The sequence below is a fragment of the Maniola jurtina genome, chromosome 3 (genome assembly GCF_905333055.1).
Source record: "Maniola jurtina chromosome 3, ilManJurt1.1, whole genome shotgun sequence".
NCBI classification, from domain to species: domain Eukaryota; kingdom Metazoa; phylum Arthropoda; class Insecta; order Lepidoptera; family Nymphalidae; genus Maniola; species Maniola jurtina.
In genome coordinates, this window is record NC_060031.1 from 13,104,065 (window position 1) to 13,131,250 (window position 27,186).

General features: G+C 37.0%; 1 protein-coding gene and 1 long non-coding RNA gene across 4 annotated transcripts in view; one reads left to right on the top strand and one right to left on the bottom strand.

The window, feature by feature from the left end:
- On the bottom strand, positions 1-25,704 carry LOC123881096. Its single transcript, XR_006799412.1, has 5 exons — positions 25,694-25,704; positions 17,346-17,348; positions 14,816-14,992; positions 1,844-1,846; positions 1-12 (listed from the first exon to the last, which is right to left on the bottom strand). It is a non-coding gene; the product is annotated as an uncharacterized LOC123881096 (long non-coding RNA).
- The window catches only part of LOC123881092 (serine/threonine-protein kinase NLK), a 156,101-nt gene that overhangs the window by 61,104 nt on the left and 67,811 nt on the right, over positions 1-27,186 (top strand). The gene's annotated exons all lie outside the window — the stretch shown is intronic.

Consider the following 27,186-nt stretch of genomic DNA (forward strand, 5'->3'; position numbering starts at 1 on the left):
AGTTTCATTTTCCTATATTTCAGTAATATGTGTATATGTAGATAAACTGTATATTTTAGATTTGGGGCAAAAAAACATTCAAGGAAAATCTTAATGAGATTTACTTAAGTGATTATGTCTAAAACCCTCTACGTTCGTTATATTTTCTTTTAAATAAAATTCTGCCAAGCAAATATTTAAGATTTTACGTGACGAGTTTTAATGAGTTTCAGTTGCAACTTGTAAAAAGTTGTAAAATAAATTAAATGGACAAACCGAAATTTCATCCCAGACTAGCTTACATCACGTACTTCAGTCAGACTAGAGCTTACAGAAATGTTTTATGCTTTCCTTTAATATAACAAGTTTCGAAATAACTATAATGAACTGTAAACTTGTACTACTATTGTAGTATACTTAGACGATGGAATAAAAAAAAGTTCTATAAGTAACTAATTTATCACTTTTACTTGTAACTGGCCTCTAATTAAAAGGATTTGGAAGGCTGAAGTTATTGAAGTCTTCTTGTCATAGAATCCTACATTCAAAGCTACTACAATCAGCCACACTAATTGATTTAAAATTGCTTGATCTTTATCGAATACTATAAGATTGACTGTATATCAAACTTAAAGTATGATTGTACATAAATAAAAACTTAACCAAGGGCCAATATTAAGTATGTAGACTTGTAGACGCATAAATCTTATATTAGCTCATTTCCGATGGAAAAATAGCTATAGTAGGTACCTGTACTGTAAAAACAAAAATCGTTGAGTTTTATCGATGGCTCAGGAGCGAACCCGCGACAGCTGGCACGCGGCGCACCTGCCCATCTGCCAGACATCTTGAGACTTTAGAACTATTGTATCAAATACCTACGAGTATATATATACACACTACTAGCTAAGCCCGCGACTTCGAAGACGAAATCTTCTGGGATTCCTTGATTTGGCTACCAAAGTGTTAATCCAAGATATTATCTACCTACATTCCAAATATCAGCCAAATCCGTGTAGTAGTTTTTGCGAGAAGGAGTAACAAATATACATACACACATACACACGAACTATCGCCTTTATATTATTAGTGTGATACAGTGACTGGCAAACATCTTGAAAAATGCACGGTAGTCGATTTTTATGTCGAAAGATTTATATCGCGCGAGAGCAGACAATTGGTTGATCAGTCGGCTCTTGTTTCTTTATTTAATTTAGTTTATTTATTTATTTAACCTATAAGGAATCATTTCGTTATCTGCCTGTCTGTCGTCTCTGTAAATTCAAGGGAATTAAAAACTATAGGCTAGATACTTTCCTGACCTAGAATCATGAAATTTGAAAACACCAAAAACTGAATTTGTGGTAACATCAAATGTCTAAAATGAGAGGCTTAAAATAATCTCTTTTTCTTTCACATGGAGAATACCATAGTTGATAACTACTTGATATCAGAGATTACATTAGGATCCGTCAACTTGGCAACAACTGTAGTTAAGGATTTGTGTACAAACGAATTAGCACAATCTCGGCTGTCATGCGCTTGTAAGGCGCTCTGTGTTGTCGCCCTCGAAGTTCGCATTAATTAGCGCGAGGCGTCATGTTTCCTCGTTCCTTTACGTAAGAACAGTCGAATTTAAACCATTGAAAATTATGAAAATTGTGCGAACGGTATAGAAACGAGGTTAAAATTAACTGGAACAAAAATTGAGTTCGTAATAATTAATATTTATTAAGGCATATATTTCTCACCTAAATTACTTACCTAATTAGCTCTAACGGTAGATATTCCTGGTCGTAGTCTCTACCTATACCTAGAAGACAACCTGCTGGTCGAAAGTCTCTTACAAGGATCTCCATAACACGGTCTTGGTCTTTCCGTAGTCCAGAAGCTCCCAGCTACTCCTTGAGATCGCCCGTCTACCTAGTGGTATATTAATCAATTAAAAATAAAATAATTAAACTAATTAAAATTAAGTTTATAATAAATACTATGAAAAATATTACTTAGAGACTCACTGATTAGAGACATATTATTGGTTCTCAAAAAAATGGACTCGCGACATCACTATTTTCATAAGAATTGACACGTTTCCTGCGGGTGCGACGCGAACTCGTAAAACTGGTGATAAATTCTAGGCAAAAAATACATCAAACTCCTAGTAAGTAGGTATATTTTTATTTTACATTATTTTGCACTTACGATGGAATTTAGTGCCGCATATTTTCTCTCTTTTAATTGATATTGAAATGAGTTTTCTTATTAGGAACATAGAATTACACGTGTATGAAGCCAGTTCCTATATTAAGTTCTAGATTTTTCTCAACCAAGGCCGATTCTTTATTAGTTATCTGAACAATGGAGGCAAAAGTCAAGACAAGACACCTTCACCTTGTTATTTTGAACTACGAGTATTACTAGTTTCAACTAGAATAAACCGTTGAGACGAGGAGACAGTCAATATATTATTTAGTTACTTTTTTTTTATTTTGATTACTTATTTACTTGCTATAATTAATAAATAAATAGATAAGACTCAATAACGCATAGTTTGCCTCAGGTATATAAAAATGAATTTTGTAATCACGCGAATGAAGTCGCGGGCATCATCTAGTAATAAGTAAATCGAACTAAACTGTAATTGCATACTTAATTAAGGATATTTCGAGTAGGTAGTATAAGTAATGGGAGTAATATCAATGCTGGTGATATTTTAAAACATTGGGTAAAGTTTCCCAGGCGCCCGCGCAGACTGTATTTTGAAACGGTTTATTTTGCAACGATATTTGACACCAGGCCACCGTTCACACGAATAACTGCGTATTTGTATCGAAATTGATGAACGAGCACTATGCCGGGTGGTCACAGATAGTGTTAGGTTATGGTTAAAGTACCTAGTAAGTATATCAAAATCTTAGTGCATTGGCCGTGCGAATCGATTGCTTTTAATTTTTCGAAAATCGCATGACGAAGATAAATTATTATCACTTAAGTAGGTATGACATACATAATATACGTCTCTATTTTTTTTACTAGTGAGTGTCCGTGACTCCGCTTGGCGAAAACATTAATCCTCGTTATTCCCAGAGTTAAGTTCGCTGCTTGCCCGTTGAGCTAAGTATTGGGTCTTTAAAGTTTTAAATCTGAATCAAGCTTTTATATTTTCTCCGCAAGCTACTCGTATTGTATCGTATTTCTTTATTATAACAACATTTAAGTAACTTCATCAGACTTTGTTTTCTATAGTACAACTTGTTGTAGCCACTGCAAAAGTTTTCAAAACTGTTTAGTTTAAACTTGCATTGTTATTTCAAGTCCCTCGGTTGTCAGCTCTTCCGGTGTTTACCGACTGTTATATTGAGATATTCTACTCGCGGAAATATTGTCGTGGCTCATTGCTAATCTCAATAAGGTCTATTAAACTATACCTACTATTGAATACATTTTCCGTCGTAGTAGGTCACCGTCGTCGTCTCAACAAATAGACGTCTACTGCTGAAAATGCAAAACCTAGGTTACTTAAGTATTTTTAATATGTTTTAGTATTTTTATTATTTGGCAACCAAATCATGAATTGTTTTTGGTGGGACGATAAATTACTCGAAGCATTAGAACGATGGCATCTACCCACACAATAACGGACGCCAAAACTTCGCACCCCTTACTTAGTTATAGTTTTTTGAAAGTGTCGAGGGGAACTGACACGGAATCGATTTTGTTTTCGAGTCGCACTACCATGAAATGCAATTCTCGAGCGGTGCCATGTCGCCCAAGGCACCGCTAATGGCTGTTCTTGTACTGCGATAGATATACCTAGTGCAGTACCTACTCGTACATAAAAAGCACAAGGACGACATCTGGTACCTTCAGGCATCAGCTACTAGAATTTTAAAATTGACGCTTTGACCGTCGACAAAATCTTATTTTTCTCGTTTGGGCTCTATGCAGTCTATACCTTGGACGCTGCTAGATCGGATAATAGAGAGTGGTTAGGTACTCTTTTTGTACCATTAGCGTAAATTCTTGAGCCACGATGTTCTTCTTCGGCCAGGTGATCTTCTGCCGGCTATTTTCTTCTTAGTTATGAGCTCAAGGAGATCGTATTTGCTGTTTCTCAAAACAAAACAACAACGTAGGTACCAGCATAGGTCGTCAAAATAGGTAAGTAAGTTTACCTATAATTATGATCTTAATCACTTAACTACGAGTAGGTAGGTACATGGAAGACTAGAATCTAGAACGGTCATGCGGAATAAGGTTTTTTTTATAATTCGGTGGGACTCTTTGATTTTCCGAGATAACAGTAGGTCTATATCACTTAACCATATCCATGCACAAAAATCAAGTAGATCCATTGCTCCGTTGCAGCGTGATTAAAGGACAAAGAAACAGTTTCGCATAAATTCCTTAGAATACCAGAGCACCAGTAAGGAATGACGTCACTAGCAAGGGTAATTGATAAAATATGTACGTCCTAGAGAACATCGGGAGCCATTTGTACTGCTTAATGATGTGGACATAATAAGCTGAGTGCATAATGTTTGCATCAGAATGCGTACACTAACTTAGCGCTTAACATAGCGATTAACTTTAGCTTAACAAAAATTTTATTGACTATTAAGTACATAAGTAGATAACTCATTATCATCATCATCTCAACCATCCAACCCATCGCCCAGTCTAGTACAGAACACGAATTTCTAGTAAGAATGAGAAGGATCATAGTCCATCACGCTGCCCGAGTACGGATTGTCAGACTTCACATACCTTTGAGAACATTATGGAGAACTCTCAGGTGTGCAGGTTTCCTCGCGATGTTTTTCTTCACCGTTAAAGCAATTGATATTTAATTGCTTTTCGAAAAATTAGAGGCATTGAACCTCGGAATCCCCGAAGTCTAAACCAGTAGGTTATCAATATTATTAGTACATATTATATTATAGTGAAATGAAATTCCTGTGCGACACTTTAGAGTGCAGTTAGTAGAAAACATGCGGGTCTTATTGGTCCGTTGTAATTTTCTCGTTTTGAACTTGAATTCCACTTACAACTGCTCCAGCAAAAGGTCTTAGTTTTCTAATAAATAAAATTCTTTCCGTAAAAGTACTTCGCCCGGTTTGAACTTTGAAGGAGTAATAAAGTTCAAGATTTTATAGTGCCTATAAGACGTGGTACAATGTGCTTTACGCAGAGGTCTTTCCTTGAACTTTGGGCTGATTAATTGTCTTGTAATGGAAAATGTCGAACCTATACAATTATATGGAGACAGTTTTTTGATGAAACCTGTGGAACAGTGGTGAGCACTGTTACCTTGCTATCTATGTCTCGGGGTTAATTACTGGAAAGTTTAATAGTAATTTCTGATTTGGCTAAGGTCTGAAGTGCCGACACTGGATAGGCTTTTGACTCAGCTATTTAGCATTCTCAACCATCAATCTAGAGCTACACTTTACTGCAAGGAACATTATAAAAGGGATAGGAATAGACCTGCAGGGCGATTCAGAACACTTCGATAACATAACGAATCGATTCGATTCGGTATCGATCTCGAATCGAACAAATTTTATCGTGCAATTCAGAACGTTCGACAAAAGGATTCGATTCGATTTCGATTACGGTACCGTTTTCGATAAGAAACATTGCGATTACATGTGCATTTATAAAGTATGTTATGTTACCAAAATTTTACTTGTTTTTAAATTCAAGTTTAACATTAAAAAATAACTTTTATTCATCTTGAAGGTAATTTAAGTCATTACTTAAAATGATAGCTTATTAAATTATTGATTTCGAGAGAAAAACCTCGAAATGTACTAGTGAAGTTTTATTAAAGCTATCCTCGTAAATACACACAAATGTCAAACATCAATTACGTCTGTCAATCAATGGCAAGTTTGGTTTTTTTTTATTAACTGGTTTTACGGCTCTGGGTTCTAGCTTTTTTAAGCTCGGTGTTGTGATTTTTGTCCGCTGGTTTTAGGGTTTTGTACCCGAAGGACACCAACGGGACCCTATTACTAAGACTCCGCTATCCGTCTGTCTGTCAGCGGGCTGTATCTCGTGAAGCGTAATAGGTAGAGAGTTGAAATTTTCACAAAATGTGTATTTCTTGCCGCTATAACAACAAATAATATTAAATTTCAAAGTTTCAAAACTGTTGTTTCTTGTACGATGGTACGAAACTAGGTGAACAAAAAGATATCGAATGCCCTATAGCTTTCGATAAGTAAACATCAAAAATTATCGGACGTTCGACAAATATTATTCGGTTAGGTTGTTGTGAATAGCGTTTGATAGTCGTAATCGAACGATATCTACGTCTGTTCGATTCGGTTTCGGTTTCGACAATTTCACTGTCGATTCGGTTATTCTGAATTGAAAATACATTTTATCGAACGACAACTTGCCGAATCGATCGACAATTATGTTATCGAAGGGTTCTGAATCGGCCTGCTGTTCACTTTAGTTTAGAGATTTCGTCAAGTGCTGGTCAATGTGTGAACTGTGTGGATTACGTGAAATATCACAAAGTCGACAAGTCGACTAGCACTGGCCGTATGCGGCAAATATACACTCAGTAACCCTGAACACATTCGCCAAATACATTGGCTGAACGCGACGGGCCAATGTGTTCAAAGGCTTTTAAGTTGATAGCTACGTGAAACGTGCCACCAAATTTTTTATAGATTTCGTTCATTTAAATAGGGAGCGTCGCGTCGCAGGCGACGCGCGAAGGCGGTTGGCGCCGAGGTTGCAAATTTCTCTACGCCCGACTCGTCCCGTGGCTTGTTTGCGAAAATATCACGTCGCCGAGCATCCCTCCCTTAACACTCCCCCTTCCTTTCATCTATTTATACCTCCCTCGATATCCCAGGCGACCGCTAGCTACGTGTCTCCTGTTAATACCTAATGCGAGTAACTTACTGCTTTGAGAGCGCTCAATGTTTGATTAGAGCTGGGTGAGTCCATACCCGATCTTTATACCGATCTGATACCCATCGCGCAGTCACGCAGCAATCATGATCGGCAGTTTAAGGCACAAATTATTGATATGCCGATCTGATATAGATCAGGCAGGCGAGATCCTCACCGCAGATCGGGTACACATATCGTATTCGGTGAGTATGATTATGTTTTGTGCTAATACGAAAGATTTGCCTGCTTGATACGATGAGACGTGATCATGTGAACGATCAGATGTTGAGATGTAGACCTACCATAAAGCTCTGGTTTCCTAAAAAGCTTAGCTATAAGAAAGCGACTATTGCGCCATATGGAGTCACTGAAACGATGTCTATTCAAAATTGGCGAGGTTTCCTAGATAAATTAAAACGCTGTTCTAGAAAACCACCAAAGTAATTGTATACCTACACTGTACAGCGTCAGCACAGAGTACCTAAAGACATTTTCCCGGCGAGCTGAGGCAGATTTCTTCCCCACGCGTGCTTTGTAAACGTAAACTTAGCAGCACAGCTCAGCGCTGTCGCTTATCAGCGCCGACTGGTCAGCGTTATTCAGGAACGCTACATAATAATGCGCACATCTTGATCTGTCAGCGCTGACGATCAGCGTGAGTTGAAATATTTACTAGCCTCATTTTGCGAACATTATTATTATATTTATGCAGAAGATAGTCTTAGTTACGTCGTTTTCGAACAAAGCGGCACGTTTATAAGCGTGACACGGCCGGTCTTATCTCGCTCGCAATTTCTTTGTTTGCGGTGTACGCAATTTCCTAAAAAGCCGAGCGAGATAAAGCTGCTGCCTTCCCGGGCTGCGAGATGGCTGATACTCTGCGTACTCCGCTCCCCGTCCCTATTTCCTGTTTCGTGCCGTGACGGTATTAGGAATCTTCGTGATTATATTAATTTAAATAGTTTACCCGCGACTTTGTATGCGTGCTTCCCGGGATAAAAATATGGTAAAGCCTTGCATCGTCCTGAAATTTTGTGTAGGACTTTTTCGTCAAATTGTAGGCTTAAAGATGCTCACGCTCAAATCTAGTATCTATGAAGGCTAAAACTAGCTCAAATCACTCCTTGTAATGTTAGGTAGGTAGTTCTCTTCTTAAAATTTTCTATAAGACCTTTTGGTAAAACTGTCAACTATTTAAACATTGAAAACCATCCTACGATGAATCTTCCGAGTAGACCAGACTACTCGAGTCTTCGCACAGTTCATAATTATTATGGAACCATTTTATACAAGTGTAAATTAAAAATTTATAACACCCCCGACATAACATTCCGCGCCTACGATCCAAAGTATCAGAGTTTTCCAAAACATCATTTTCAAATAAATATTATGTATCTAGGCAACGTGACAGCTTGACATTTGTCAATTGACATAATATTATGAACCTAACGGTTATGTAACCTTCTTTGATACAAGAAAACTAGAAAAGAGCTGATAACTCTTAAACGGCTGCACCAATTTTTTTGGATTATAGCTAAGAACACTCTCGAACACCTTTCAAACAAAAAAAAAATTATTAAAATCGGTTCATTCGTTTAGGCGCTACGATGCCACAGACAGATACACAGATACACAGATACACACGTCAAGTTTATAACACCCCTCTTTTTGGGTCGGGGGTTAAAAACTGTGTATGTGCTTACAGATGACTTCTGATTTCTGACATACTATATTTAATAAGTGACCTAACTTTTTAATAGATACTGAGAAGATTTAGTACCTAACTAAGGGTAGTTTTAGTAACTAAGGATCGTTTTATGTAACTATCTAAAACCATCCCAACTAAAAGCTGCACACCATAAAAGAATGGCACTTTCCTATGCAGTTTCTCTATATAAAAAGCTTTAGTACCTACGATTTTTTTTTTGTTTAGACTACAAAAGAGTGTATTGGTTTCCCTGAACAATGGAGCGAGCAGGTGCGTCGCGGGTGAGGTGACAACGGCAGGTGTGTGAAGGAGCCATTGCCACTAAAAGTATTATCGTTTAGATATTATGTACTCGTACCTGGGAACTGGGAAGTAAAAAAATTGCGAAATAGAAAAAACCGGTTAAGTGCGAGTATAAGTATATGTTATTTCAATTTTTTTATTCAAATTGTCCCTAGCTGATGCCCGCGACTTCGTCCGCGTGGATTTAGGTTTTTAAAATCCCGTGGGAACTGTTTGATTTTCCGGGATAAAAAGTTACCTATGTCAATTTCCGGGACGTAAGCTACCTCTGAACCCATATAAATCGGTTAACCGCATAGACTAAGAATCCCGTGGGAACTCTTTGATTTTCCGGGTAATAAGTAGCCTATGTCCGTAACCGGGATGTAAGCTAACTTTGTACCAAACATCAAAATAGGTTAAACTGTTGGGCCCGCGAGAAGCTAACAGACAGATAGACAGACACGCTTTCGCATTTATAATATTAAGTATGGATGAAACAATTCGTTATCATCATCATCATCATTATAAACAAGCAATGAGTCAATAATAATGCATAACGTGCAAACACCTCCCATTCGGCCGCTCGCATGTACCAACACAGTAATTAATCGGCATAAACGGGACTATACACCGCATAATGTTACTCCTGAGTACATTGGAACGACCGGCAATCCCTCGAGTCTCTGGTATTTACAGTGTCAATGTGTCGGATAATCGTAGGCATAGTGCATACATTTTGAGGAAAGTCTCGCCTTATTTGGTCCATGTATCAATTAATGTCATGTCAAAGTATGATTTCATTCTTTAGTCTGAGGGTTAACAGTACTTTTGACAAGACAGTTGACACCTACAGAGCAAATATGGCGAGTACTTTCTCAAAATGTATGCATTAGGCATACTTTAATTAGACATACATTACGTACAAAGAAAAGTCAAGATAATTATTTTATTGTAAAGGCTTTTAGCCACGTTTTCATTATCAAGCAAGTTTCCATTATCACGCGCGCCGTCAAGCAGACCTACTTACTGGTCACATAAGCAGTGATATAGCTGTGACAGCAAAACAGCTGTTCGACCTACATTCGCACTCGTTAATAATGCCATTGTATCTCATCGGGAGTCTCTTTCTAACACACTCGGTGATAGGGTTGAAAAAAGTTTAATAACTTGGTTTTTGTGAGGAAAAGATTATCTTCTACAATTTTCCGAAAAAGATTTGTATTGGTGGATATGTTTTTCAAACTGAACTTGAAAGAAAGGTGTCTACAATTTTATTGATTTGCTGGCCATTTTTGACATCTTTTTCAACCCACCATTTAAATTAGGCTATCAATTACTGGTTGGGTGAAGACTCTTTGATAAAGGCCATGTACCTACACCGTTTATACATAATATTTATTTATAAATTATTATTTTTAGAGATAAGTATTATAATTAAAAGAAATGAAATTATAACATAATAAAGTTATTTAGTGAATATTTTTTCATAAATTGCTTGAAGTCACTTTAGCAAACGAAACTTATTCAGCTCTGCATTGCAGCAATTTACCTTAACGGCTTAACAATTTATTAATTAATGTTTCCAAGTCCGCCGCCAATCAATTAGCTCCGTTGTGTCAAAATACTTAATCAGACTACTAAAGTTACCCAATTTTTAAATGTATGCACTTTCCCTTTATGTTTCAAACAACAAATACGATAAAACACGTAATAAGATGATTTGCTATTGGGCGACCCAATTAGGCATACATAATGGTGCTGATTCTGAGCGCAACTAAATTTAAGAGTATTCGCATCTTTTTCTTATCAATGTAATAAGAAAAGGACAGAGTAACCTGATTTAGAACTGTCAAACCTTTTGACTTTAAGTGTTAGTCGGGAGCCTATTGTTTGTAAAAAGAAAAAGACGCAGATGCTCTAAATTTAGTTTAGAGAAAAACATCGGAACCGACGACAATATTCGGCACGTTCTTACAATAAAACCTTATATTGATAACCCTTGATAGCACCAGACTGACCCCGATGTTAATGACTTATCGTCTTTTTTTGCACAGACTCAATTAAATCGACGCTGAATGTTGTTTGGACAAACTCACAGTTTTTGAAAAATGATCGTTAAGCTTATGAAAAAACTCAGTATTAGTTGCGACTTCGGTTTGTATCCAATACCGGTTTTATAACGAAAACTTAACAGGGCTCTCTCCGTCACTCGTTTCATAGAATCGTAGTTCCAATTTCATTTGAATATTAAGCAACCAAAGTCCATGAAATTCTGTCCATGAATGTCTGTGGTGTTTTAGATTTTTCTAAAAATATGTACTTAGTTTTAAAATTACAGGGGTTCAAAGATTTGTATGAAAATTTTTAAGACCGCGTAACTTTGAAACCGAATATTTTAACAGAAATCTGGAAAACCACAGACATAGATATTAGTTTCTAGAATATGTCTGCATCATGGACTTTGGTTGCTTAATATTCAAATGAAATTGGAACTTCGATTGTATGAAGCGAGTGACGGAGAGAGCCCTCTTAATAATCGAAATATCGATGTGACAGAATCACAAAAGTTATGTACCATATTTATATGAATATCGCTAAAGATATATCCTACTTATATCGACAACCTTACAAGATACTCCTTATACCTTGGGCTCTTTTCCCGTGTAGGTCGGTCCGTTTAACGTGAGAGCACTGGTGTAGTTCCCTGTATCATTCCAGCCAGCAGAGCTCATTCCAGAATCCTAGCAGCATCTCCCAGGGTGGTGACGAATTCAGGGGAGTTGCTTGGGAGTCAATGCAGATTTCGCATTGGTCGGAGATCACGTTGCATTTGATCAGTATATCTACGTGTTTGTTAAGCTGCAACCTGTGCCACTTTTGATATCATGTCAGGACTCTTCACTCTACCACCGATTCAGAAATTTGATTTAATGACTAGTGTAAATTAAAAATTTATAACACCCCTGACAAGTGAAAGTTACAGTAACTAGAAAAGAGCTAAAAACTTTCAAACAGCTGAACCGATTTTCTTAGATGATAGCTAAGAACACTCTCGATCAAGCCACCTTTCAAACAAAAAAAAAAACTAAATTAAAATCGGTTCATTAGTTTAGGAGCTACGATGCCACAGACAGATACACAGATACACACGTCAAACGTATAACTCCTCTATTTGGGTGGCAAAAAGAGCTAGCAAGAGGCTCAGTACTTACAAGTAGAGTACTCTTAAAATCCGCTCAGCGAAAATGATTCGGAGAACAGTAGAGAATTTTTCAATTAGATGTTAAATATTTATGTGTCTACGTCGTCGCAGGCGCTACTAGTAGCGTAGGAGCGTAGGAGTTACTATGATTTGTTTACAGCGCGCGAGCCGATTGTGCGATCAGCTGTGCGTGACGCGAGACGCGTCATAGCCGCGCCGAGTGACGTGTGATCGTCTACGACCACGTTAGCATTAGAACGGGTTTGCACTTTGCACACGTCGACAACGTTCATAGATTTCGAGTATCGAACACTCGCAACACTAACGACGCGTCTGAGTAAAATTGACCCATAGCGTATTTTGAAGTGAAAACTTCTGAAGGTGCGTTGGGCGGTTTTGGGACGGGTAAATATTTCAAAGTCGTGTGATGACCGATACGCTAATGTTCATAGTGATCGAAGTGCCGATAGATGTACATAAAACTAAACTGTTACTATTTTTTTTTTTAATTTTTGTTAATTTGGTCTATTTTACTCGTATATCGATACTCAAAATCGATCTACGATGTCAGATGTGCAGATTCGTACTAAGCCCACAGACCACCTTTGTCGTCATGATCTATCGCGAGTGATTGTAGAATTGTTACGTTTGATTAAACGAATGTGTATCTTATGCGTACAACGTAAGGTTGCTTTATGTACGGTCCGATTGAGTTGACAGTGAAAAGCTGTTGCTGCAATTTGAATATCTATTGCACACAAACGCAATAGCTACCTACATATTTAGTATTTTTCTTTATCATGAACTAGATGTTAGTGACTTTGTATTTAGGATTTTAAGAATCCTCTGAGAACTCCATGATTTTCCGAGATAAAAAGTACCTAGCAACGGCCCGTTTCCGGGATACAAGCTGTACCTGTGCCTGATTTCGTCAAAATCGTTGTGACGGACAGATAGATAGGTACACTTTCACAATTATAAAATTATATCTATTACGTATTTATATTACCTATGCATTGTTTTCACTTTCCAGTGTCATATTTTGATAATTCCTGTTGATGATCGTGACTAGTTAGGTATAATTAATACATTGTTTTTTTCTATTTTTTTTTTTGGAATGATTATACCAATAATAGATTTTGTGTTGGCTTGGCCTACGTGAAATAAATATGCTTCATCTTACATTCGACAATTCTTGTATACCGCACCGTCATCGAGCATTCATTTGATTTAATCGTAATTAGTAAGTAATGCATTCCATTACTTACTTAAGTATATCTATACTAATAAATAAAATTGGAGTGTCTGTCTGTAATTTCGAAATAACTACCTCATATTAAGCTCATATGGTTATTTGAACGATACCATAACTGAATCACACGTTTTTAAAATTTTTGTCTGTCTGTCTGTCTGTCTGTCTGTCTGTCTGTCTGTCTGTCTGTCTGTCTGTCTGTCTGTCTGTCTGTTTGAAAAGGCTAATCTTTGGAACGGCTGAACCGATTTTGACGGGACTTTCACAGGCAAGTAGAGGATTGACCAGGGCGTAAAATAGGCTACTTTTTTAACCGACTTTTAAAAAGGGAGTTGTGTTTTTCTACCTATGTACACCGAAATCTCCGAGATTTCTGAACCGATTTGCGTCATTTCTTTTTTAATCGATAGAGGAACTTTGCGACATTGTTTCATAAAAAATTTGGAGTCCAACTCCTCAATCCTGATGCTGCAGGGGATCTGACCAATCCACGCGGGCGAAGCTGCGGACATCAGCTAGTATTAAAATAATTCTTTAATGCTACTATTGCATTGATCGGGGCGAAATTGTAGGGATATAGAGATTTTGCGATCACTTCTAGGTACATTACTTAAAATATCATAAAGAGGAAAAGTTGTAAGTTTGAATGTATGAGGTAATCCCCGAAACTACTCATACGATTTAAAAAATTATTTCACTAATAATAATTAGCTGCATTATCCCTGACTGCTATAGGCTATAAATATTATCTATATGCTATAATTTTTTATCAAACGGTCGCGGGCAAAATCTAGTTTCTAAATGAACTTCAATCGTTAAATACCGGTGACTCAAGCAATCAATACAGAAAGAATGTCTTAATAATCAATTGTTACATGATATTCAATACTCATACTACTTCACTCCACAGCTGCTCATACCTTACCAGGCTTCCACAATTATCCCGACTCTTCATACACCTAGTAACTGTCATGAGTCATGACCTCTTAATTACCTGCGATGGTTTTAAATATCCCCTCACTCACTAACACGTTTACACATTGACTTTGTCCTTGGTTCAAAGAAAACTGTGGGCGTAGTCTGTATTCAACCTTGTAGTCGCCCACAATATTTTGTCACTGTGTTACAGTGACCGCAATTGGCTTATATCACTTGTATGTAGGAATTTCGTCTGGTCTTGATTATTTATTAATTTATTGTACAACATGTAGCTATACGTATCTTAACTAAATTTTTAGGGGTCACTTTGTTATCTGTCTGTCTGTCTGTCCGTCGTGTCTGTCAAGAAAACCTCGCATTTATAATATTAAGTATGGATCCATTCAAAAAATAACTAAATGCTTAACAATTTCAGAGTCCTACAATGAAATAATTTTATTATTATATAAGTATGTTTATGATATAATAATATATACGAACTGAAAATAGGAAGCATAATGCCAATTTTGCATCTAAGCCTATATTCGATAACTACTGGTCGATTGCGGGAAACCTGCATCAATCATTATTACAATCGCAATTGTTGTGATTGGCAGAATTTATGACATTCTCGTTGCAACAATGCATTGTAGCCAATGGTGAGCGAGCGTTAACCAATCAGAGGCGATTGCGATCGTGACATTTTAGCTGTCATTCTACCGCAATCGAGCAGCTAGTTTTAAATAGAGCAATTAAAGTATGGTTTATAATTACTTGAGTCACAAACTGAACTGTGGCTGAGTACAGAAGCCCCACGTAGGGGTGAAATGAGGGCAACGCGTACGACAACTAGACCTATTTCTGCTGAACGCGGCTAAAAATATACGCTGGTTATTATGTGATCACGGTACTCGTACAATACGCGTCTACTATGTATTATTTATTTTATTTATTTAAACATCTGTATTGCTTAATACTATAACAAAGAATAAAATACAGAATGGACTTAAAAATTTGGCTTCATTATGTAAGTATGTAGGGTTCATTATGTATGCTTCGTTGGTGATATGGATTCGCATTTGGCAATAGTTTCTAAGCTTATTTTGAAATAGGGCTAAAACGAATAACCGTGACTCTAAACGTGAGGATGAATTAAAATGACGATTTAGTGTGCCTTTTTTTTAGATACAAGCTGTTAGCCCTTGACTTTTTGACCCTTATTTTACCCCTTTAGGAACTGAATTTTCAAAAATCCTTTCTTAGCGTCTTTTTCTTAATCTGCATGCCAAATTTCAGCCCGATCAGTTCAGTAGTTTGGGCTGTGCGTTGATAGATCAGCCAATTAGTCAGCTTTTCCTTTTATATAGGTATACAGATAAGTTTGGAAATAGAAAGCATAATGACAATGTTTCAAATCTTCGGCAGAAGTAGACGTTACTTTGCGGAAGTCTATGATACAAATACGGTGAACATCAAGCTTAAACTGCTATAATCCGCTTAACCAGATAATATATCTATCTGTTTGTCTACTACTCGTGTATGTAAATAAATTTAATATGCTTCCCGGGCGATATAGAAGTTTTTGGATAATTTGGCAATGGCTTCTAAGCACATTCTGTTCTGAAATAAATCTTGACCGAAAAACCGTGACGGATAAGCTTTTTGTACAGTATATTCTATTTTCCATCGTTTCAAAGCATATATTTTTTAGTCGAAAGTATTTTTGTGAGTATTTTGAATTAATTACTTAATATTTTATATTAGTACTAAACTAGAGCGCTTTTATTGAAAAGAAAAAACATGATGATTACGTCCGCACTGGAGTAGTGGGTATATAGAGCTTATTTACTTTTACTAGTATATATAAAAGAGCCTGCAAAAGCCTACTAAAATAAAGCATAACTATTTTGAAATAACTATTAAATAACCAGGTAGGTAAGCGAGTTCAAAGTTTTTATGAAAATTATTATGAAATACTTTTCATTTTCATACAATCATTTTGAAAACATTCTAGCTTCATTCTAGTCTATTTCATCGCGCTACAAGCTTGAAGTATTATTTAAAATCATCCTTAGAAAACTTGCGCTTTTTATGCAAGGCCCAACAGAGTGTCTATAAGTTAATTATCATTAACTAGCGACCCGCCCCGGCTTGCACGGGTAGCTTATAACGATTTTCTTAGGGATCTCTTATTATTTGAAAATACAAGTGTAAATTAAAAATTTTCAACACCCCCGACAAATAATTTTCAAATAAATAATTATGTATATCTAGGCAACGTCCATCTTGACAGCTTGACATTTGTCAATTGACACTTGAATATTATGAACCTAAGGGTTATCTAACCTTCTTTTCTACAAGAAAACTAGAAAATAGCTGATAACTTTTAAACGGCTGAACCAATTTTTTTGGATTATAGCTAAGAACACTCTCGATCAAGCCACCTTTCAAACAAAAAAAAGTAAATTAAAATCGGTTCATTCGTTTAGGCGCTACGATGCCACAGACAGATACACAGATACACAGACACACAGATACACAGATACACACGTCAAACTTATAACACCCCTCTTTTTGGGTCGGGGGTTAAAAATATAGCCTGTCACAAGCCTGTCACTCAGGAATAATGCAGCTTTCCAGTGGTGAAAGAAGTTTGTTTGTAATCAATAGACTTCGAACTGAAACCACTGAACTGAGTTTAATGTTTCACCATGAGAAAGATTCTTTATTCAGAAGTTACATCTAGGCTGTACATATTATAATATATGTAGGTAGGTACTAGGTACCTATATCAAATTTCACCCGAACGAAGCCTGGCGGATCAGCTAGTTACCATACCTTAAATCACCATAATACTACCATAAATTACCATAATAACAAACCTTTGCCCTACTTTACAAAGGGTTTTCAACACTGTATATTAACGATTTCGTATTAATAATTATCGTCGAGTATATCGCTTTTCCAGTAATTAATCTCATTATTGAGTCGAGCACCGGCGCCGCAGCAACTTCCTGGCGATACCGGCCGAGTGCTGCTAAATATATCATGCCATCGCTGACACACGCACCTACGTGCAGCCAGACCAGCTTTGACGGATAGTTAGCGTAGTATTTCCCTTTCAAAATTCTTACCTACCTGTACCTGTAAGGTCGAATAAGCAGACTTCTAAGAATATCGCTTTTCCAGTAATTAGTTTTTCCAGTAGTAGTATCAAAGCACAGCTCAAACTACTGGACGGATCTGACTGTTTGACATACAGATAGCTATTATGACGTAGACATCCGCTAAGAAAAGATTTTGGAAAATTAAGGGGGTAAAACAAAACAAACAAAAATTAGGTTTGATATTTGTGTAGTCTACTAAATACGCTAGTAGACTACTAAAATTATTATAAATTATAACCCTTCCTTTTGATTTTGCCGTAGTCGGGTAAATAGTCAGGCTCCTAAGCTACAAACCTAACGGGAACTCCAAGATAAGTGGTTATCGTGTTAGGGCCTAGAAAAATACGATGTTATTGTGAGAGCAGCCAGTATTGGATCAGCTGCCGTTATAACGACGACTGCTTTCATTCCACGCTCTGGAAATTGCTTTGCGGACATAGGGCAGATATTGATTTATTTCTTTTATTAACCCCCGACCCAAAAAGAGGTGTTATAAGTTTGACCTGTGTATCTGTGTATCTGTCTGTGGCATCGTAGCTTCTAAACTCATGAACCGATTTTAATTTAGTTTTTTTTTGTTTGAAAGGTGGCTTGATCGAGAGTGTTCTTAGCTATAATCCAAGAAAATCGGTTCAGCCGTTTGAAAGTTATCGGCTCTTTTCTAGTTACTGTAACCTTCACTTGTTAGGGGTGTTATAAATTTTTAATTTACACTTGTTTAATACTAGTGACCCGCCCCGGCTTCCCACTGGTGCTTAAAAATAAAATATAGCCTGTGTTTACTCAGGCAGAACGTAGCTTTCTATTGGTGAAAGAATTTTCAAAATCGATTAAGTAGTTCCAAAATTACTTTCTTCAAACAAACTTACTTCTTGCAAACTTAACTTCTTTAAAATATTAGTATAGATAGCAGGTATAGACTAGCTGACCCATCCTAGCTTTGCTCAGGTGGAATACTTGAAAATCAGTGAGGGAGTGAATTTTTCAAAGACCCTGAAATTCCAACCTAGATGGACCTCGAGATAGCTTTCTATGAGGCATGATTGTCGCAAGCGCAAGTCTATCTTATCTATTACACCATCCAGCAGAGTTCAAATATAAAATGATATGCGCTGCAGAATTCCGTTTGGAACACGTTATGTAAAATCCTGCCTAGTTTTACAAATATCTCTTAAATGTATTTTCATTCACCTACACATAGGTGACATAGAATGAGCAATACCTGCCCTGGCATTGAGTGGCGCGCAAAAAAATGTGTCAAAAACTTCAAGTCCACGATACGGTGACATTGACATAGTTCTACGGACTTCCTGCCAGTTAGGCTCGGACTGCACGAAGACCATTTTATTTTTAGAGTTCCGTACCGAAATGGTACCAACGGAACCCTAGCTTAGTACTAGCCTAGTAGCCTCTGCCGCCTGTCCGACCGTCGGTCTTTCTGTCTGTCTATCAGCGGGAGCTTTACCATATGAACCATAATAGGTGGAGAGTTGAATTTTTCACAGACTTGTATTTCTATTGCTGCTATAAAAACGTGTTATATCTTGTACCTACGGAACCCTTCGTGCGTGAGTCCGTCTCGCACTTGAGCGCTTTTTTTTTAATTTACGCACTAGCTTCGCTTGGCTGCAATCAAACCGGCTATGCTGGCCAGTGATGATGCAAGCTAGAAGATGCTTATGCTCTTAGCATGAAAGTTATGATTATTATCACTAATCTCAAAAATCGTTGTGATTGGCTTTGAAGTTATTATTGCTGCAACAGTGCATTTTAGCCAATAGGGAGAGAGTGTCAACTAAACAAAAGGGAGTTTTGTTGATTACGATCGTCACACTCGCTGTAGCATAACTACGGACGTAGCCTTCCGGTTGCACTCCGGTTCTTAAGAAGCTAATGTTTTGTAAGTTTCGCTTACTCGCGTTTCCGTTTCTTGAACACGCCCGCTTTTTATCTTATCTGGTGAGTTGTTTTTTCGGAACCGGAGGTTACGGTTTAGACTTTCTGTTTTGATGAGAGTGGGCGTGAATGGAATTGAGGCTAGTGTAAGCGACAGTTTAGTTTTTTACCTAAAAATACTGCGTGTAAAGTATGCCTAATTGAAATAAACTTTGTTTGTATTCGTCGTCGTCAACTAGATGGACGTCCGCTGCTAGAAATACATAGGTCTCTTGAAGGGACTTCCTCTCACCGCCTATACCCTATCCACGGAAAGAAGTTAGCATAGGACTCTCTCTGTTTCGTAATCCCATACAGTGATAGAGCCAAAAACCTGGCGTTAACCATTTTGAGTGTCCAACCAATCCCAAATCAAATCCATAGATCAAATCATTTATTTGCTGATTGTAGATTAGTTGCTAAGTACAAATGAAACTATGTTTTCGAATTGAATTGCGAATATTTTTTGAAAATGGTTAACACCCACTGAGTTTGTTGCCTCTATCATCTGTATGGAATTACGTAACAAAGAGAGCCCTGTACTAACTTCTTTCCGTAGATATAATATAGATCCAGCGGCTTCTTACCAGTTAGCATGTCACGCAGAACTGATAAAATCCGGTATATTCCGAATATATTCCGGCCGGTTGTATTCCGGGTTCCAACCCGGAATACAACCGGCCGGAATATATATGGTGTAGCTCCGTATAGTTCAAGCCTTACGAGTACAAATAACAATAATATTCCTATGTCTATGTCCTGCTTTTATTCCGCAACTCGCCGGAACGTTTGCCAACGTCATGTTTTTGTTTCCAGCGCGGACATGTATGTTGTATATCGCTGGTTTCCAGCGATTTGGGGACTTGTGAAATGAATTCTCGATATCTCTGGCCGTACACTTATTGCAATGGGAAACATAAAAGGGAAGTAACTAATGTTTCCGGTTGTTTGTTTTAGTCCATAGTTTATTCTGCATATTTCTCAAATTTTAAATGTGACAAATGAATTTATATTATGGATAGTTAGTTTGGCGTATCACCTTTATCATGTACTAGCCGATGCCCGCGACTTCGCCCGCGTGAATTTAGGTTTTTGAAATCCCGTGGGAACTCTTTGATTTTCCGGGATAAAAAGTAGCCTATGTGCTAATCCAGGATATTATCTATCTCCATTCTGAATTTCAGCCAAATCCGTCCAGTGGTTTTTGTGTGAAGGAGTAACAAACATACACACACACACACACACACACACACACATACAAACTTTCGCCTTTATAATATTAGTGTGATGTATTATGTTTAGCAAGGTTTTTGTAACTGTTGCAGGACTGTTGCCTTTGCAAATCACGCAGTATGCATGTGCCTTCAGGCCTAAAATGGTGATTTCACCAATTCAACGTTTAAATACCTTTGGCTTCAAATGACCCAAATGAATGAATGAACAACGTTTTAGTGGTATAGTCGGTCTGTTTATCTATGACAAGTGCATACTCCTGCAGGGCGACTTACCGCTATGAATATTACAGCATGATTTGAAACAGCTCTGCAATGCTGTAGAGTACAGCTACAGAGTTATCTATGTCTACCTAATGCAATCTAAAGTAGTAAATAATTAAGTAATGAAGATATGGTCAAATATTGGATAATAACATGCGGTTATTCAAGGGTCGGACCACCAAATTCCTAAAAGGCCGGCAACGCATCTGCGGTTCCTCTGGTGCTGCAAATGTTCATGGGTGGCGGTAATCACTTAACATCAGGTGACTCACCTGATGTAAATATCATCATCATCATGATCTACCCATCGCCGGCCCACTACTGTGAATTGGTTTTCTTTCAGAATGAGTAGGGTTTAGGGCTTAGGCCATAGTCTGCCACGCTGGCCTAGGCTTGGCAGATGTCACACACCTTTAAGAGCATTATGGAGAACTCGGCATGCAGGTTTCCTCACAACGTTTTCTTTCACTTTCCTCATAACTCCGAAAGTTAGAGGTGCGTGCCTTGGATTGAACTCCCGACAGAATACTTAACCACTAGGCTGACTAGGCTATTACGTCTCTTCGGGTACGGATCCCTGAAAACAACATTTTGGGATTAGCTGCTATTTAGCAAAGGGTCGGCAAATAGGAATCATAGCGTCCTGCAGCAGAGAGATAAACCGCGTAGCGCCGGTCTCTACTCCCTGTTGTAAGGGATTTGCGCGGACCGTTATAAAGCGTGATCCTCCACCGACTAACGGAGATTTGCTCTTCGAAGATTCCTACTAAAGGATAATGAACTTTAGAATAGGTAACTACTAATGCACTTGGAAAATACCTACCTATCTTAGAATAAAAAATAATTGAGGAGCTGGCGATTCATCTACATCTTGCATCTGTATCATCACATGCCAGAAGGTTTGATTGCATTCAAGCGCTAAAAGAAATTAAAAAAAAAAAGTAAGCTTAGGTTCACACCTAACTAGAAAAATAACTTTCACATTGTGTTAGTTTTCAAGTAGCTAAATGAAGCTTTGTAAATATAATGCACTAAGTACAATTATCACACTATCACACTAATATTATGAAGGCGAAAGTTTGTGTGTATGTGTGTATGTTTGTTACTCTTCAACGCAAAAATTCCTGGGCGGATTACGCTGAGAATGGAGACACATAGGCTACTTTTTATACTGAAAAGTTAGAGTTCCCACGGAATTTTAAAAAAACCTATACCCACGCGAACGAAGTCGCTGGCATCAGCTAGTGTGTTATATGTCTAGCCATTGCTATTTGTGAAAGAGCTGATCTCTGTACAGTGTCCTTTATTTTTGTCGGCGTACGCTCGACTACACTCAGATAAAAGGCTTGAGGACGTTTCTTACTGAGTATTAACAAACAATTGCTTTAACGGAGACAATACATTCGCTTGCTGTAAAAAAAAAAACTTGTCTTTGCTGTACCTATTAAATACTAGTTAAATAATAAGAACTTCTATAAAAGTTTTCCAAATCTAGGGATTTCACTCTGTCATCGAAATATCTTCAGTAGATATACCTACTCGTAAATGAAGTGAATTTAGACTTACTTCTTACATATTTTTTATAATGATGATTCTATTGAAGGAGCTAGCGAACAAAACCGCGTAATAATACACTTCTGATCAAAGTACTTTTTTTATTTAATTCGGACGTTCTTGACTGTATACAAATCTGAACCCATTTCCAATCACAATGACCGGAAACTGTACTCAAAATAAGTCCAAAGTTCATGATTTTGATCACTGAATACAAACTTGAATACATTTAGATGAACTGATAATATGGCAGATAATTTATTGTAAACGCAATTTCATTAAAATGCATAGTGAGTATGTAATTTGCTATTTACAAAATAACATATTACATAGTAAAGTAAAGTTTAACCTGTAATATTTTGATTTTGATGCCAAACTAAAATCCTTTTAGATTCTTGTTTCCTTTGGGAAAATATCTTATGATATCATATCTCGTATCCTCGTACATAATATCGCAAATGCTATATGACTTATATAAGATTTGTGCGGAAAGGAACTAAAAGGAATCCGGTGGGATTGCCACAGCCTAGCTACACGTAAGACATCGTGTTGGCTGCCGTTGCCAAACCGGGCCGGGATTTCCATTAAAATATACATTACCAAATGTTTTCGTAATTTAAAAGCATTGCGCTAGAATTCCCGAATGTCCCGTTTCATTTTAAAAAATACCATGAAATCGTCAACATTGTAACATCGTTTTATTAATGCATCTTCTAGGTAAGCGTGCTCCACCTGTCCTAATGTATATTTGCATTGCTCTGCATGAATTCAGTTGAATTTGTACTTAATTCCGTATTTGGTTTTGGGTCAACGTTTTACACCAAATACCCATAACTTTGTAACTCATTCAGTTTAAGAGCTAGAGACCTGTAAACACGCGGACAGAGAGACAGACAGACAGACAGACAAACAGACAGCAGAGTAACATAAATAGGGCTCCGTTTTCACTCTTTAATACGGAACCCTAAAAAGATATCGTTAATAAACATGAATGAAAAATTTATGACTTTGTGGATTTCGAAAATACAAGACTGTCGAGTGTCGTGGAGTCGGGAGACATTTTGACGAATTTATGTTTCAATCAAAAAAGTTTTAAAAATTTCACTTTTAAGTATATTTTGACATAAGTGTAATAAATGTGGTAAACAAAAAGCTTTCGCATTATAAATCTTTTTTTTGTGCAAAAATTGCAAATGAAGATTAAAGAAACGATGTGCACTTAGGTACCTACTTATATAAAAAGTAGGTATGATATATTTTTAACCCCCGACCCAAAAAGAGGGGTGTTATAAGTTTGACGTGTGTATCTGTGTATCTGTGTATCTGTGTATCTGTCTGTGGCATCGTAGCGCCTAAACGAATGAACCGATTTTAATTTAGTTTTTTTTGTTTGAAAGGTGGCTTGATCGAGAGTGTTCTTAGCTATAATCTAAAAAAATTGGTTCAGCCGTTTAAGAGTTATCAGCTCTTTTCTAGTTTTCTTGTAGAAAAGAAGGTTAGATAACCGTTAGGTTCATAATATTATGTCAATAGACAAATGTCAAGCTGTCAAGATGGACGTTGCCTAAATACATAATTATTTATTTGAAAATGATGTTTTGGAAAACTCAAATACTTTGGATCGTCGGGGGTGTTATAAATTTTTAATTTACACTTGTATTGAATGCTATCGTCAGCTTCGTTCAAGTGGTATTTCTGAAGACCCTTTCTTAGTGGGGTCTACGTTTTAGCGAACATAAAAAAATCTATAGTTTGTAGATACCGCGGTTAGAACTTTAAATACGTGTTGTCTAAAGTAGCTACTAAGTCTAAAAGAAAAAGTTATAGCAGGAAAAGTGGAAATTGTGTTTAGAATAATAAATGTTCAACTCATTTTCATTCTAGTCGAATTCCAGTATAAAGGCAAAGGGGAAAATATAAAGTATCAGATATAAATAACTCTACCAGTAATAAAACCTTTCTCTAAAACTGAATAGTATAATCTGCTCTGTGATCTTTGCTTACTGGAGGAAAGGCCCGAGTTATGCTTGAAAGCTGTGCAAACATAAGTTTCACACTTAATTTATATTTATTGTCTAGGAAACTATGTTTTCCTTGCATTTCGTTCAGGCGTCGACGCGACGCTCTTACTTGCATTGCATTGGACGAGGATTGTGTCTACCACAGAATTAAGAATAGGTTTAGAAATGGTAAAGGAGTAAAGCTTGTCGCCATGCAGATGCCTAGTAGAACAGTGTTATTCTTAAACCAGACGTAAGTATAGCGTTTGAATTTTTGCTTAAAATTTTTCATTACACATAAAAACTATTTTGTACGTAGGTGAACTTAATAGCTAGAGGTATTCTCTTCCAGTTAACATTTGGTAATGAGGCCCGTGTGGAAAAAGCCGTGATATACAAGTGGTGAAAACGTCTTATTTGGGAAGTCGGGGGTTCGACCCGGACCTCTAATTTTTCGGAGTTATGCGTGCGTTTTAAGCAATTAAATATTTTCACTGGCTTTAATGGTGAAGGAAAACATCTGCATGCCTGATAGTTCTCCATGATGTTCTCAAAGGTGTGTGATTTCTGCCAATCCGTACTTGGCCAGCGTGGTAGACTATGGGCAAACCCTTCTCTTTCTGAGAGGAGACTCGTACTCAGCGGTGAGCCGGCAATGGTTGATCATGATGAATGTGGACAGGGTTATAGAAACAGTTAGAGATTAATTTACCTTACCTATTTGTTGGAATTTGGTTTTAAATGCTGTGTAAGTTTTTGATAATAAACGGCGACATGCTCTCCTATTACAGATACTAATTCTATTAACTTATTTAGATTTCTGTGGTAAGTACCTGTATTGTACATGTTATAATGTTTGTACAACTTGCTCCTTGAAATGCGTTTTAAAATATTCAAACGTATTGTAAATGTTTACAAAGCTGAAAAAATATAGTCTAAAGTGTCGTAATGTGTACTTCTGGTAGGCAGTCAAATTAAAATTAAATTGAATTTTTACCTACCTGCAATTACTTATTAACTGGCTGAGAACCTTTTTGGTGAAGGGATGCGATCTTTTAAGCAGGAAGTTTTGGGTTCGATTTCTGACTGGCATAATTTAGAAATTAATCTCATAATACCTCGAATCTTGTCTGGTACGAAGTGACTACCTACCACTCGTAGTCAAGCATTTTGTCGTTCCAATACGATGCTGCGTGGAATCCGATAGGTTCAATAAAATTATCATAACTTAACAAGTCTTTTGATATAGTATTACTGTAATACAGACGGATAAAGAAGTTACCACTATCACAGCTAGTGCAAGTTAACGTGATGGAGATGATTATAAAGTAGCTAAAATAAAAGTTAAAACCAAGTCAAATAGCTTTATAAGCTAAACTTGCTTCAGCTCCTATAAAACCTTTCACGAAGTAAGTTTCCTGTCTTTGTTTTCAAAGTTTCGTCCAAACGGGACTTGAGCATTCATCCATGTATGGGAGTGTCGAAATAATGGTGTGTAATATCAATTAAATTTAGCATTAACATCGATTCAGGCCTGTTCGAATCGATTGTTCGTGTGAAATCGATTGTTTTGATGCTCGTAATTGCAACCCGATTGTGTTAAGGTTTCTGACCTTTGGCTGTAATAAAAGCAAAAGGTTCCAGTGTGTGGAATATTTTGCTTTCATTAGCATGTTTTGATAAAATATTATTTAAAATAATATCTTATTACTAATGCGAAAATGTATTATTTGTTGGTTTGTCTTGCTATCAGGATTCTTGTGATTTTTGCATGGATTAAAGGTATATATTTATTAAGTTAGTTATAAAAAGACCTGGAAAGCTGCTGGTTACTTTTTATATACTAACCTACTAGTTTTCCGCGAATCCGTCTGGTAGGATTTTGGTTTTAAAATACCGTGGGAACTCTTTGATTTTCCGGGATAAACCTACATATCAAAGGTCTTGAACTATATCCATGCAAAAAATCACGTCGATCCGTTGCTCCGTGGTGACGTGATTGAAGGACAAACCTAACTAACAAATAAACACACTTTCGCATTTATAATGGTTGTTAGGGGCGATGCGAATTTCGATGTATGATGGAAATGTGTTCGAAATGAGTTCAGCGAATTCGGCGTGTGAAACTTCGATTGTTATCGCCATACCTGTCGAATCGTTTCAGCGGCTCGTCGATTGTCGAGTTTGTTTTTATTTTCGCGCCTTTGTGAAGCGACCGAAACTGTTTCCTTTTGTGCGTTTGAAAATAAGTCCCATCGGAATGTTGATAAAATACTTCTTGTGCGATTTAATTTTTAGCTGAAGCTGGAAGATAAATTTTGTATAATTACGGAATTATATAGCGATTGCCTCTTATAATTACGTTTCTTTTGTAAAAATAATAACATACTGCCTGTACTTGCGCAGTAGGTTACATTGATAAAGGAAACGTAATTAGGAGACAACGCTGCGCCATATTGTAAACAAATCTTTAAATGAGATATAGAGATCTGAAATTGAGAATTCACAAATTCCTCGTTCTTTTTAAATACTTTTTGGTACTAAATATTACTTACTAAATTTTGGATGACCAAAATGGTGACGCAATAAAAGAGTGAAATCTCTAAGGTAACTGATCCAAAGAATAGGGCTTTATAGCGAGACTAGGGCAGCTTAGATTAGATTGATAGGTCTAGAGTTATAAAGCGGTGTTCACTTTTATATGTAGAGATCTAAACTACGTAGATTACAGTAGACAGAAGAATGCGGTAGATCAAACGTGATCTCCATTCTGAC